The 13,555-nt window shown below is 34.4% G+C and overlaps 2 long non-coding RNA genes across 2 annotated transcripts; both read right to left on the reverse strand.

The window, feature by feature from the left end:
* Positions 1-4,739: 4,739 nt before the first annotated feature.
* LOC130054830 (uncharacterized) lies at positions 4,740-6,827 on the reverse strand. The gene is made up of 2 exons (XR_008803159.1): positions 6,768-6,827; positions 4,740-6,633 (listed from the first exon to the last, which is right to left on the reverse strand). It is a non-coding gene; the product is annotated as an uncharacterized LOC130054830 (long non-coding RNA).
* A 2,253-nt stretch (positions 6,828-9,080) lies between these two features.
* Positions 9,081-9,957, reverse strand: LOC130054831 (uncharacterized). The gene is made up of 2 exons (XR_008803160.1): positions 9,610-9,957; positions 9,081-9,389 (listed from the first exon to the last, which is right to left on the reverse strand). It is a non-coding gene; the product is annotated as an uncharacterized LOC130054831 (long non-coding RNA).
* Between the last annotated feature and the right edge of the window lie 3,598 nt (positions 9,958-13,555).

Here is a 13,555-nt window from a genome sequence, read left to right on the forward strand (position 1 = left end):
TATTGGTAAACTGGCTGCCATCAATGTGAAAAAAACGGTGATGGTACCCTTTTGTGGTTTGGCGATCCGCCCCTCCGATTTTTTCTCATCTAAGTGAATATAAACATCGGATTCGGAAGCATCTAAGATCCCTACCATGGGGACTGCAATTTTGAGGATGGGATTCTAGTGGTCAACTTTCACCACTATGAGATTTATCACTGTTAGTTATCTTCACCTTTCATAAGGAATGCAAAATTAAGAGTTGGGCAGACGCGGAACTCAGGATATACCAGAGGTGGGGTCAGGTACCTAGGATGAGTAAGCTTTCCCTGTCGACCGTTCACACCCGCCGTGAGCTCTATGTCTTGATTAGGTAGACAGAGTAATCTGTAGTGTGTAAAGACCACCTTAACAATTGATATGAAACACGCATATGAGACAGCATTTCAATCAATGACAGGTTGTATTGGCAAACATGATCGTTATAATGACAAATAGAATTTGCGAAATGTAGACTTTAAATGCTGACTTCAATCGATACTGTTCAAATCCTTATCACACCAACTTGTTTGTCAGTAGCCTGCCTAGATTTAAAACCTGATCATACGCACTACAAGCTCTTGTGTATTGAATCAGTTGAGAGACATAAACATCATATGCAGATGATAAAGGAATATTGCTACATAGATATGGGAAGTTGACGATTGGGAAATTGAAATCAACCCATTTGTTATAAAGTTGAGTTGTTAGTTTAGTCCAGTCATTCTACTCCAGATTGTGCTGAACCTAGAACTAATTGCAACAGAAATGTTTTTATGTTCTTTGGATAGCTTACAGTGTCCTTAATGCTATATTAAAAATCGCCATCAATTGAAATTTGCATTGTATAGATTTTTGGGGTAAAAATCACGGATTTTGAAGAAAAATCGCAAAAAACTGGAAATCATAGATACAAAGCTTTAGTCTGAAAAATAGGCCATTTTAGTTATTTGAAATGATTTGAAAACTAAATAATGCATCATAAGGAACAAAATTTTAATTTCTAGTACCATATATACGTATTTTATGGGACAAAAACGTCATTTTTGGTGAAAATTAGACAAAAATGTGATTTCCAACAGCTAAGATTGATAATTAACTCTCATAAACATGACAAAGGAAGTTCTATTTTGTAAGCCTCTTAGATAACGTTTAACAAAATTATCATAATGTTTTGATTCACAGCTATCTTTTACATTTCGTCTTTATTCCTATATCTTACTGTTTTTAATATTATGAATCATCGGAATCTTCATTTGGGCTAAAACCGTTCACGCAAGTTGTTCCTCGACACTCGGTACATGCTATTCAGCATCCTAGTCCATGTTTTCTGCAGTTACAACGTTTGGTATTACAACTGATTTTGCATCTACAATAAATAGTTTTTAAAAGTTCGTCAGGTGCAGGAAGCATGGTTGATCTTACAGGTAAGCACATATTCCCTTCAATGGTCCACCCAAAGTCCGTCAAATTAATGTTTTCGTCATTACCAGTCCGTTGTTTTACTTGATAGAATGCTCTAAGAGAATGATATTTTGTTGCATTTGACGTTGGTGGAAGAGTGTGCACTTCAACCGATGTTGTACATGTAATTCCTAGGGCTATTTATCCTTGAAATGTTACTTTAAATTGAATATACACTAAAATTTTCCCTCTCCGCCGCACTGATCTATAGGTTAGAGCGTTCGAATCCCGGGCGTGACAGAACTAAGTCGCTAAAATAGGTAGTGACAGTTCCATTGCCAAACGCTCGGCATCAGGTGTGGATGTCACGGGTACTCACAGTAGGTGTGGCACGCTAAACTACCCTCACTGCTCAATGGCCGTAATTACCGAGCAAAGGTCTAAAGTTGAAGCCCTTCACCGATCTTAAATTGGTGACGTCTCCATATGGGTGGAAAATTCTCCCGAGAGACGTTAAACAAGAAACGGTCAATCAAAATTCTCTCATATATATATCTCTCTCTCTGAAAAAGTTATTGTTATGCGGATTGCTACTCTAAAATTTTATTTAATGGCGCATTAAAGCATCTCGTATCATTATAAAGTATGATCTCTCGCCATTAAAACAGTGATACAATCTCTAAATTATCTTATATGATATTTTTGTTATGAAATTATATATCATATGAGATACTTTAACGAGCCAGATAAAATTTTAGTGTAGTAATCAACCTTAAGGTATTACCTGTAAAGCTAAATTCTCAACAAAGAGAAGCACCACAACATATATGATAATTTTTATTTATACATGTGTATCGTACACATACCTTTTGTTACAGAATATAAATTGTAATTTGCATTATGTCCTGCAATTCTTGTCGGATATCTACGGCTGATCTCGTCATTTACTCATCTGATGAGTAGAAGACGAGAGCAGCCGTGGGTATCCGACAATGTGAATGCAGGGGCGTAGCTAGAACGAAATGATGTGCGTGCCAAAGGAGGCAGGAAGTCTGGAGGGTCTCCTTAACCCCCCTGCCTCTCGTGGGCCCTGGACGAAACCATAGTAGGAGCACAGGTGTAAAGTTCCAGAAGCTATTGGGGTTTAGCATTTTCTGTTGTCAAAAAATATATATAAAGTGAACAACGCCCGAGTTTGGAATCGCTTAACAGAATTTCTAAGTTTTACTTTGTTATTAAACAAGCGTTCGGTAGATTTTCTCTCTAAAAATTGCAACAAATAATTTATTGAATATCAAACAAAATAATATATAAATGTTTTGACATTCATTAAGAAGTATTTTCTCGAATAAAATGGAAAAAACGTAAATAACGAAATTTCTCGGTACCTTATTGTTAAACACGCGTTCCATAGATTTATTTTTCGTCTGCATCCCCCTTCTGTCGGATTTCGAATTATTTTGGTACGGAATTATTTTGATTATGATCGTTGAAGTTAAACTAGAATATCCTTGACTAAATATCATTTGAAATACGCCTAATATTGATTAAAGACGGATAAATAACGGTTTTATATTACTTTAGTGCATTATGGGTAAGTAGCGTCTGTTATGTGTGGATTTCGTGTTTATTTTATGTAAATAAAAGTTTATCGGTGCTGAATTATGAGGTATTTCAACTAAGATATGAACTATTTGTACATTTGTATATAAAACTTACCAAAAAATTCATTTTCGACTGTTTTTAAACCATGATTTCCATTGTCTTGCTATCTCCGGGGAAAAATTATAAAATTCGGAACTGGTTATGGCGGCCCAATGGCGTTATTTTCATTTAACAAAATTAGCAACATTTAAAAATTGTTATAATTTTACTTAGACAAAATATTTATGTGGCGATTTTTGATGGGGTGTTCTAGGGATATAGTTCAAAGTTTTTACGCATTTATTTTTTCTGTTGCAATTTGTTCTGGGTCAATTAGTATTATGACTGGACTAGTTTGCCATTGACATCTATGTTCAATAAAATATTTTAGTACAAAGCAGATATAGAAAACTCTGTGAGGTTTTTTTTTATCTCGAGTTCACTGGGATACATACATATCGAATCGACATCCGATTTATTAGTAGTATAGTAGGCTGTATGGGGGGGGGGGGGGGGGGTAAACAATAGACCTATTGTTCTCAATTGACCTACTTAAGGACAATAGATGGATGACGTCATAGGCTAAAAATAGCTGGAAAAACCCATGTCTATTGTTCTCGAGAACAATAGAAAGGGAGTGGGATCGAAGATCAAAGGGACAGTATAAGGGGGGGGGGGTAAACAATAGACCTATTGTTCTCAAATAACAAAGGATCCGAGTCTGGAAATTCCGAGTGAATAAGGGTATACGAGTGGGATCGAAGATCAAAGGGATTGTCTAGGGGGGGGGGGGGGGGTAAACAATAAAGCCATTGCTCTCAAATAACAAAGGACCCGAGTCTGGAAATTCCGAGTGAATAAGGGATACGGAAAAACCTGACACGGTCTTTGTAAAATTCAATGAGGTGTTGTTAAATTATGTGAGTGGCGTATTTGCAATGGTAAACATATGGTAAAACGCTGAACGGAGTTACGATAGAGCTTTCAATCCTATAAAACGAATGCGCACAGTGACACCGAGAAAATAATTTTATTTCTCGTTAGATCATCGATGGAGCGGATCGTATCAGATAATCCAAGTGACTCCGAGTGAAGAAACTTGACACTTATTTTACTTTAATGCATCGATGGATATACCTGTATCTAACAGAGAATATTCTCATTCCGATGAACATAAGAAATTAAAAAAACAAGTACATTTTTTCACTAATTTTGTATTCAGGTTAAGATATAAAAAAAAATGTCCCATGTCTATTACACTCATGATCTGGATCTGAAAAGAAAGTTTTTTATTTTCAAAATAATATTCCTATGGAGTGACAAGTTTTTTTTTATTTGCATCTAATCAACGAAGAGATTCCATAATAATTAATTTTTACTATTACTTTACAATCATCAACATTCAAATTTGATACGAAATACACGAAAGAAAAAAAAATCAAAAATTACACCGTGTTTTAAGGTAGAGATTGATAGGTTGATGCTAAAAAAATTAACCATTGAATTTTTTTTATTTTGATATATGTTTATGATGAAGCTTCGATATAAAACATAATAAAAAATCAATGTAGGTAATCGACCTTGTTTTTGAGAAATATGGCGATTTTAACAACACCTTCTTTAGTCCTTGTAAAGCGTAAAAAGTGAAGAAAAATAAGTAGAGAGCAATATACAAATAGAGCTATAACATTTTTATTGTAAAAAGGATCATAACTTGTCATATATGGTTCCAAACAACCTTTCACATAATTGTATATTACACATCAATTTCAAGTTCAGCAATCATTATTAACATGCAACAACATTACTTCAACAGAGCTACATTGGCCAATTACCTTAAAACAGTGCACAATATTTGCACACAGGGTCATACCTTTGCTTAAGCTGCAAAAAAATTACCCATCAAATTTCTTATTTTATTTCATTATGTGGTCAGTCTATTAGTCAGTAAAATATATGAAAAAAATTATACACCATAATGGGGTTCAATATGGAACTAGTAAAAAATTCCTAACCCCACCCCCTTTTAACAAACTACACATTTTCGTAAGAAAATGGGTTATTAAAAGATGTTGTAAACAATCCATCAAAAACAGCTTGCTGAAATTCGAAGATTCTTTGTAATACCTTTTTTAAATTAATAAATATAATACAGAAAGTATGTATTTCAAATTGTAGCTTATATTTTGTTGTAGTTCTCGTTGTTGACCTTTGTGCACTTACACTCAGAATATAGATTTATCATACGTCATCATATTTGATGATTAATATCAAGAGTTTTCCCAAATAAAAATCCCCACAAAAAATTGAAATACAATTTATATTTGTTAAAACAAATGTCTCCATTACATCCCAACCCCTTTAATATACTGTATGGTATGGAGGAGAAAGAATGAGCAGGAACATAGACGTCATGAATTGCACTCGGTGCATTGAGAAGAAAGATTCAGCCAGCAGAGATAAACTACTGACCTTTTTATAACTTAGAATGTTTAAGCATTCCCAAATTACCTCTTTGAAAATTGAACATGACAATAAGAAGGTTTCTATAAGCTATTTCAGGGGCGGATCAGGAATTGAAGTTGGGAGGGGGGGGGGTGCAACTGTATGAGGCAGGGGTCTGGGGGCCGCCTTGAAGGGAGGGGGGCGATTCCCCAGAAACTCCTGGATTTTACAGATTTTTTAGGGCTTAAAATATGTCTCCTATGTAGTCATTTTTATTATTTTCTGTCATTTTTAATAAGGTGAAACTAATAAAATAACGCAAATTTTAAGGGTTTTTGGAAAAAGTAGCAGTTCTCCCACTAAAAGTAATTCAATAAATCAAAAGATTTTGTCAGACATTTATTTCTCTGAGAGTGGAGGAAATTATGGCTTCTTTTATCGTATATATTTCTCTAAACAAGAGACCACGATTTACTTTAAACTTGAAAATTTTAGGGGGGCTCGCGCCGGTTCGAACCCTGGCCTTCCGCATGCGGGGCGAACGCTCTAACCTCTAGACCACCACCGCGGCTCGACCCATTGATCTCAAGGCTCATATCAGCTATCTTGCTCTCACAAATATATATGTCTCTTCATAAGTTTATGAGTCCTACTTGTAGTCTCACACTGAAACAAAAACTCGCTTGGATAACTTAGAATGCATGCATATTGCATTCACAGTATATATGCACTGAGTGTGTGTAACGGGGGTGGGGTGGGAGGGGGGTTAGAAAATGAGAAATTCAAACACATTGATTAAAGTTATAAAATTGGTATTTTATTTTCATTTACAAATGTTTACTGATTTTGGTATATCAAAAACTTAGAATAATCAACAATGACACTTCCTCTATATTTATACAATATTATTGTCTTTAAAAAAGACATGTAATACATGAGTACATGTACTTGTTTTCCATTAAATTCACACTTTAGTATGTTGCACAATATATCTGGGCTCACAAATACATTATTGATTCTATCCGAGTCCCACATTGTGCAGAAGTTCTTGAATTTTCTCTGTAACCTGTAAAGTTGTGGGGTCCAGGGGATATGACATCATCAATGTAAATGAAGTACCTGTTATAAAAAATATATTCTGTATATTCAAATATTGAAAAAAAGATGAATATCTAATATACTAAGAATTGTCTTGATAAATGTCTGGTGTTAAAATGAAAAATTCTATCTTACTAAGATAGAAAATATTGTACCTTTCTTGCTGATTTTCATGGCAAATTGCTGTTGAAGTTGTTGGCTGGAAGCCCATTTCAGTAGTACATCTGCATGATTGTTATTTATTTCATATTGTTATAGTTACCTTCTATTTAAACTGTACATACCCTCCCACCCCTGGGTCCTTAATGAGGTGAATAAACATCCTAATTATCATATTACAATATGAGATGACAGATATGTTTTCATAAACTGCCAGTTCATTCTAATAATATCAAAACAAGTCAACTCTAGATTTATCAGACCTGTCTCCTTTACGGAGTGTGGGTCAAGAGAAGGACATACATATCTTATTTTCATACAATACATTTATTTGCCTATGAGGGGGGCTTGTGATTTTACAAATATTTTGAATAAAGTTTTGTAGACCTACATGCTTGCATGAAACATGAAACCTCAGATTTGAAATATCTCTTAGGTCAATGAAATTTCAAGATACTATAAGTACTATCATTTATACCAAATAGAATTTTAGTGCAACCCCCCCCCCCCTCAAACTTGTGAGAGCCCTATTTTTTTTTCAAATCTGGCATATACATGACATCCATTTACAATTACATGCACATGTAGGAGTTATATTTTGGGCACATATGGAATACATAAATGCACAAAAAATGAAACAGCTCCAAATTGTGCGTTTATATATGTTATTATAAAATCGCGTTGTGAAATAGCAGAGGAAAAGTGGGTTGAATACAAATTCAATTTGCCATTTTTTTTCACTTACCAAACGAAATTATGATTTCGTTGTCCACGTTGAATGCATCCATCGAATTCCTCTTCTCAGAAGAAACTTTGTTTAAACTCTCAATGACTACATAAACAGTATTGAAACTCGCAGCACTCGGACATCACGATCACGCTACATCAACAACTTTGTTTACGTAGCGCAGCTATGCATGGTGGTGAATTTCGTGAGGTAAAAAGTGCCATTCTGCACGGACGAAACATTTAGTCCACTATTATTACATTGACGTATTCCTAATCTAAACTATGGCCAAATTTCTATATCTTTCGTCGAGACGACCCTCTCAATCATCGATTCAGTCACAGCAACAACTTGTACTTTCGGAACCCCTTTTTGTTTTTCAACTACTCTATGGCGATGTACGGAATTCCAAAAAATAATTTCACGTGAAAATACACGATTTTTACTGATCACGTGGTTGCTATCGGTCTCTACCTTAATTTGACACGTAAAAAACTCTAGCCACATGAGATTTTCGACATTGAAATCGTATTCATGTAACGAAGCATCTACCTTGAGTGTTTTCTTTTCAATCAAAGTAAAACCACATAGATATGGGTCACGAACTGATACATCTGTCGTTTACGGTATGTCAAAAGTTTTCAATTCTGATATTTGATACGAATTAAACACAAATGCGAGTAGTGTCCCCGAGAGAGGCATCTTGAGGTGACATTTTAAATGAACTTCACGTGGCAATCAATTCACCTTGTGTATTTGACAGAGAGATTATCCAGTCAATAAACGAAAACAAAACAAGTAGTCATTATTATCTATGTCTGTGAATTTTAATGATTGATTTAAAAACTAACAAAATGAAAATCTGTAAACTCGATCTGAAAAACAAAAACAAAACAATTTTAATCATGACATTACCACCTAAGTAATAAAACTGATTTATATTCCGATCTAATAAACGAAGAGGTTGTATGAAATTAATAAGATTTGAAATTTGGTAAAAAAAAAAAAAATACATGAGACAAATATTAAAGAAGTTAATGAATAGTTTAAAGTCTACATTTTGTATCTATATTGGTGATATAATACTTATTTCCTGGCCTTTCTCCCACCGCTCCATGTCTTATAGGGCTGTTTCAACTCAGTGTCCTGTTTAAATGATAAAGAATATTGAATAAGACTTAATGACACATGATTATGTTACATATGGCGGTACACATAACATAATAGAGAGTGAGATTAACATTGATTTCTTAAAGGTATTCTGTTATAATCTGAAATTAATATTTACCTCGATACCTCCAGACTCTTCGTCCGGCGGAGTCCTCTGACGATCTGCCCTCCGGACTGGGGTGCAACACTCCCCACCCATACATTCCAACTTTCAAAAAATACCCATGGGAGATTTTGCGTGCGACGACCTTTATTCAAAACTCAAAATACACGACATTTCACCATGAAAATAGATATTTGTCTTTTTAAAAAAAAATAGCAATCTAATCATTGTACATGTATCATATATTAACAGAACATCAAATGTGTTTGACCATTAACTTTAACAAAATTATTTTAAAGAAAAAAACACTTTGAAAGATATACATAAATATTTTATTAAAATCATCTATTCAGCAAAAAATCCTCTCCAACAACAAGTCACATACATATTATCATATAATACTTAAAGTTGCATCCTTTTACACCATATAAACATTGGCTGGTCTATATATTAAAATTTGAATTAAAGCACATGCATTTAGGTATGACTACAAGGCGATCTTGCTTGTCTGTAAACATGGGCTTGCAGAGTATGGTGGAACAATCTGCATTGCAACCAGAAAAGGAGTGATCTGCCCTGCTATGAAGTTTGCGAACAAAACCTTTGCACCCATGACATCTGAAATAATTACCAGGAAAAAAACCCAATCAAGATATACGTTTTTACTAGTACATTAAGGCTACTTGGTAATATAAAATTCAGTACAGCCTTGTGCGAAATACGCATCACAAAGTCTATTGAATACTGCACTATATAGACTATATAATACATCGCTATAGAGAGATAGATTCGGATAGCCTATATTATCATAGTTGGAAAAAATATATATTTGACGTACCTTATTGCATATTGGATGCTGTCCGCGAGAGGCAAAAATCGGTAATGTCCGATTGTTTGGTGATGACACTATCATCGTTGTGATTCACGTTTGTGTAAAGGATATGTCAATTTGAAATCCGTCTTCCCGATTAATTACTATCAAAACATGCTTCACACTGTCCAATAAGCACCCCGACACAGGCAGACCAGGTAAATTACACCACCCCAAAACCATGCGACACAGGTAAACAACCATGGCTGACTATTGTTCCGATTTCTGATTGGCCAGTTCAGAAATGACGCGGGATTTCAAATTCCGGTTGGAAATGGGGGTTTGTTGTCGTAAAATGGGGGATATGTTTAGAAAATCGGGATTTCGGGGTGTGTTTGCCATCCCGATCGGGATATCGGGATTTCCCTTTTCAACTGCTTCAAATCGGGAGAATCCCGCACAAATCGGGAAAGTTGGCATGCATGCCCACCCAAACGATGAATGAGGTACCGCAACACCCATACCATATGCATCGGTTACTAAAGAAATAGAAAGTAATTATGAATGAAAAGCTTTAAATTTCATCAAAAAAGTATTCTTGATATGAAGGACACGCAATACTGTAACCCCCCTCCCCACTCAATTATGAATGAATGTCAGATACTTAATATTAAAAATATACCTTAAATTATTCATCATTGATATGTTCTCTATTTTTATCCTTCATCATCAATGAGATTCCCTCTTTCATTACAAGTGTATAGAACACACATTTACTCACATGAACATGAAATAATGCAACAGCATCTCATGCATATACAGCTTTTATAAAGAAAAAAAAATACAGATTATGAAGACAAATAAATAAAATAAATTTTAAGTAAATAAAAACCATGCGATATGATTGATAAGATCTGAGTTGAATGGAAACATCAGAATTTCTCTCACGTCAGGAGCCAAATAATGAAGCTCTTCATTTTATTATTATTATCATTTCAATTACGTTGAATATCACATATATTTTAGAAAAGAATTAATATAATTAAAGTTGTTATAAACAATAGATGAAGAAAAAATGTTATGCATAAATCTCCGCTACGGAATTATTCATGTGAAACCTATTCAAGCTGATGTCATCTAACATTTCTCTAACTTTTTTTCTATTTTCCAAGACTTTCTTTTTATAAAAACATATGCATGTTAAAATAAATAGAGGAATAGCCAACAAGCTTAAGAAATAAAAACCGAACTGTGTACTTTTATCACTGTTTATGTGGGGAATGGTGGTCCTGTCACTTTCGTTGACCGGGGTGGCTCGGATCGATGAGGATGGGTTTTCGCTGGTGATGATGTTGGTCACGATTGGTCTATCAGTGATATTGTTGTTGGTTAGCGATGTAGCGTTAATGATGTTACTAAATTTTTTGGTAATATTTATAGACTGTCTAGTGGTGTAAGATCTATCAGAAGTCCTAGTATAGTTTTATATTGTGTCTGTTGTTATGGCGTGTATTGTACTGGGGTCAGTAACATGTGGTGTTTGTAATGTAGTAGTGTCTGTAGTTACAGCATGTAATGTTGTAGTCTCCATAGTATAGACATCTGTATAGGGGGGATAAGCAAAAGAATGATGACGTCATCCATTGTTTTCGGTGACCTACTTTACGGGTCTATTGTTTACCTGGGTTTTTTCATCTATTTTTAGATATTCTATTGTTCTCGAGAACAATAGAAAGGGTCATATTGCATCCTTGACCTACTTAAAAGATCGATGGATCGAAGATCAAAGGGGTCATATAGGGGGGCTAAACAATAGAGCTATTGTTTGCAAATAATAAAGGACCCGAGTCTGGAAATTCCGAGTGAATAAGGGTATACGAATGGGATCGAAGATCAAAGGGATTGTATAGGGGAGGGGGGATAAACAATAGAGATATTATTTTCAAATAACAAAGGACCCGAGTCGGGAAATTCCGAGTGAATAAGGGTATACGGAAACACTTGACACGGTCTTTATAAAATTACGGTAAATTTACTATTTAAAATTTTGGTTAAGTGGGAGAACAGTTACGTTTCAACTGCATCAGTACAGGTACAATAAAAAGATGATTGAATATCTCGCATATGTATTACTTGACTGAAAGAGTCAAAATTCACGGTGCATGGATATATTTAAATACCCGTGTTCATTTTTTAAAGACGTGTTTGAACTTGTTTTTGTTTGATTATTTACTGGGTCGAGCAGAATTTAAAGGTCTGTTTTCGCATGTCGTTCATTGTATTTTAGGTTTACTCATTCGAATCTTGCAAGTCTTTACTTGTACAATTAAATGACATTTATCAATGGCATGTTCTATGGAGCACCAAAACAAAATCATGTTTTCCCTCGGATGCAATTTTTTAGGCTAAATAAAATCGTCTTTTGCTTTAAGAAAATTTATTTTAAAAAATTATCACATCACAATAGTCTTTGAGACTTTGACAAGTATGTAAAATACCTAAGTGATGGATTTAAAAATAACCTGTGAACTTTTATGTAAATGTTTTTATTCTTAAATTGTTTTTCAATTTCAGTAAATATTTCGAAACATATTTCCTATTCTAGTAGTCTGAGCAGTGGAAATCTCTTTTACCGAAATCACTTCTATATTATTGTTTGAAATTATACGAATGGATTTTCTTTAATTACTCAAAAAGTATAATTTACTATATATGATAAAACATTTGTAAAGTGGGAGTACTGATACAGTTATTTACAATTTCGAAAATAAGTTTGTAATTTAAAAATGAGACCATTGCGTCATATTCTATCAGGTGCCTTTGAAAGGTCACCGAATATCATACCATGCTTTTTGTTCTTCGTCAATACCGTGTACGATAGTACGACTCGCATGATACGTTTCTAATAATTCATAAACGGTAAAATATCCTGGTCGGAATTCGGCTTCATATCGATGAAATAAATCATTACTATGAAAATAATTATGTAATTTTTTTGAAAACGATTATCACCATGATTTTACTAATGCATGACAACAGCAAGACATGCCTCTATAATTAGATACTATCGATGGGTCTTCCATTACAAAAAGAGCAATGACATGTGCCATATTCCTAAAAGATAAGAACATATCTTCTGACAATGACCTATTGAATAGCATGGAAGGAACGGTGCATTCAGTTGATTTCAACATCTCGTGACTATTACAATCTGGGTCAATAGCTTTTTTGACTACAAGTATTGTGATGATATCTACTACTTCTTGTTCATCAATAAAAATGTTACTTAGAGAGCCACTACTTAAACTGTACGTATTTGATGTGAAGCACGCATTCAAAGCTTCCATTTTGTCAATATCAGAATACATTGTTATCATCAATTTGCATTGGATATATTTCATTTGATAATTTCTTATCAAATCAGTTTTTCATCACCCTTCAATATAACTCACTGTTGCCTTCCTTTGCTTGAATTCGTCTAAGTAGGTTTCAATGCTATCGTAATAATTGAATATCGCATGATATTTCCATATTATTAAGCGAAATGCGAAATTTTCTATAAGCGGACCAATCAGAGTCGTCTTTCGTTTATAATGAAAAGGTGAAGATAACGAACAGTGATCAATTTCATAATTTCCATAAGGAATACAAAATTAAGAGCTGGGTACGCACGCACGACCCCCACCCCCTGGACACACCAGTGGATGGGATCAGGTGCCGAGGAGGAGTAAATATCTCTCTTCAACCGGTTACGGCCCACCGTGAACTCTATATCTTGATCAGGTAAATAGAGTAACCCGTAATCAAAATCAGTAATAATGCTTTGTTGCAAAGTCGATTTCTCATTCTGATGAGTTTTTTCACATGTATCATCGAGTCATGCCATGGATTTTCTCGCGGACAAACTATTATGGCTTGTTTAGGTATACATTCACGAACACAAGAAAGATTTTCGGATCTGAAATTTTCTGTT

This window comes from Ostrea edulis, chromosome 5 (genome assembly GCF_947568905.1).
Source record: "Ostrea edulis chromosome 5, xbOstEdul1.1, whole genome shotgun sequence".
NCBI lineage: Eukaryota > Metazoa > Mollusca > Bivalvia > Ostreida > Ostreidae > Ostrea > Ostrea edulis.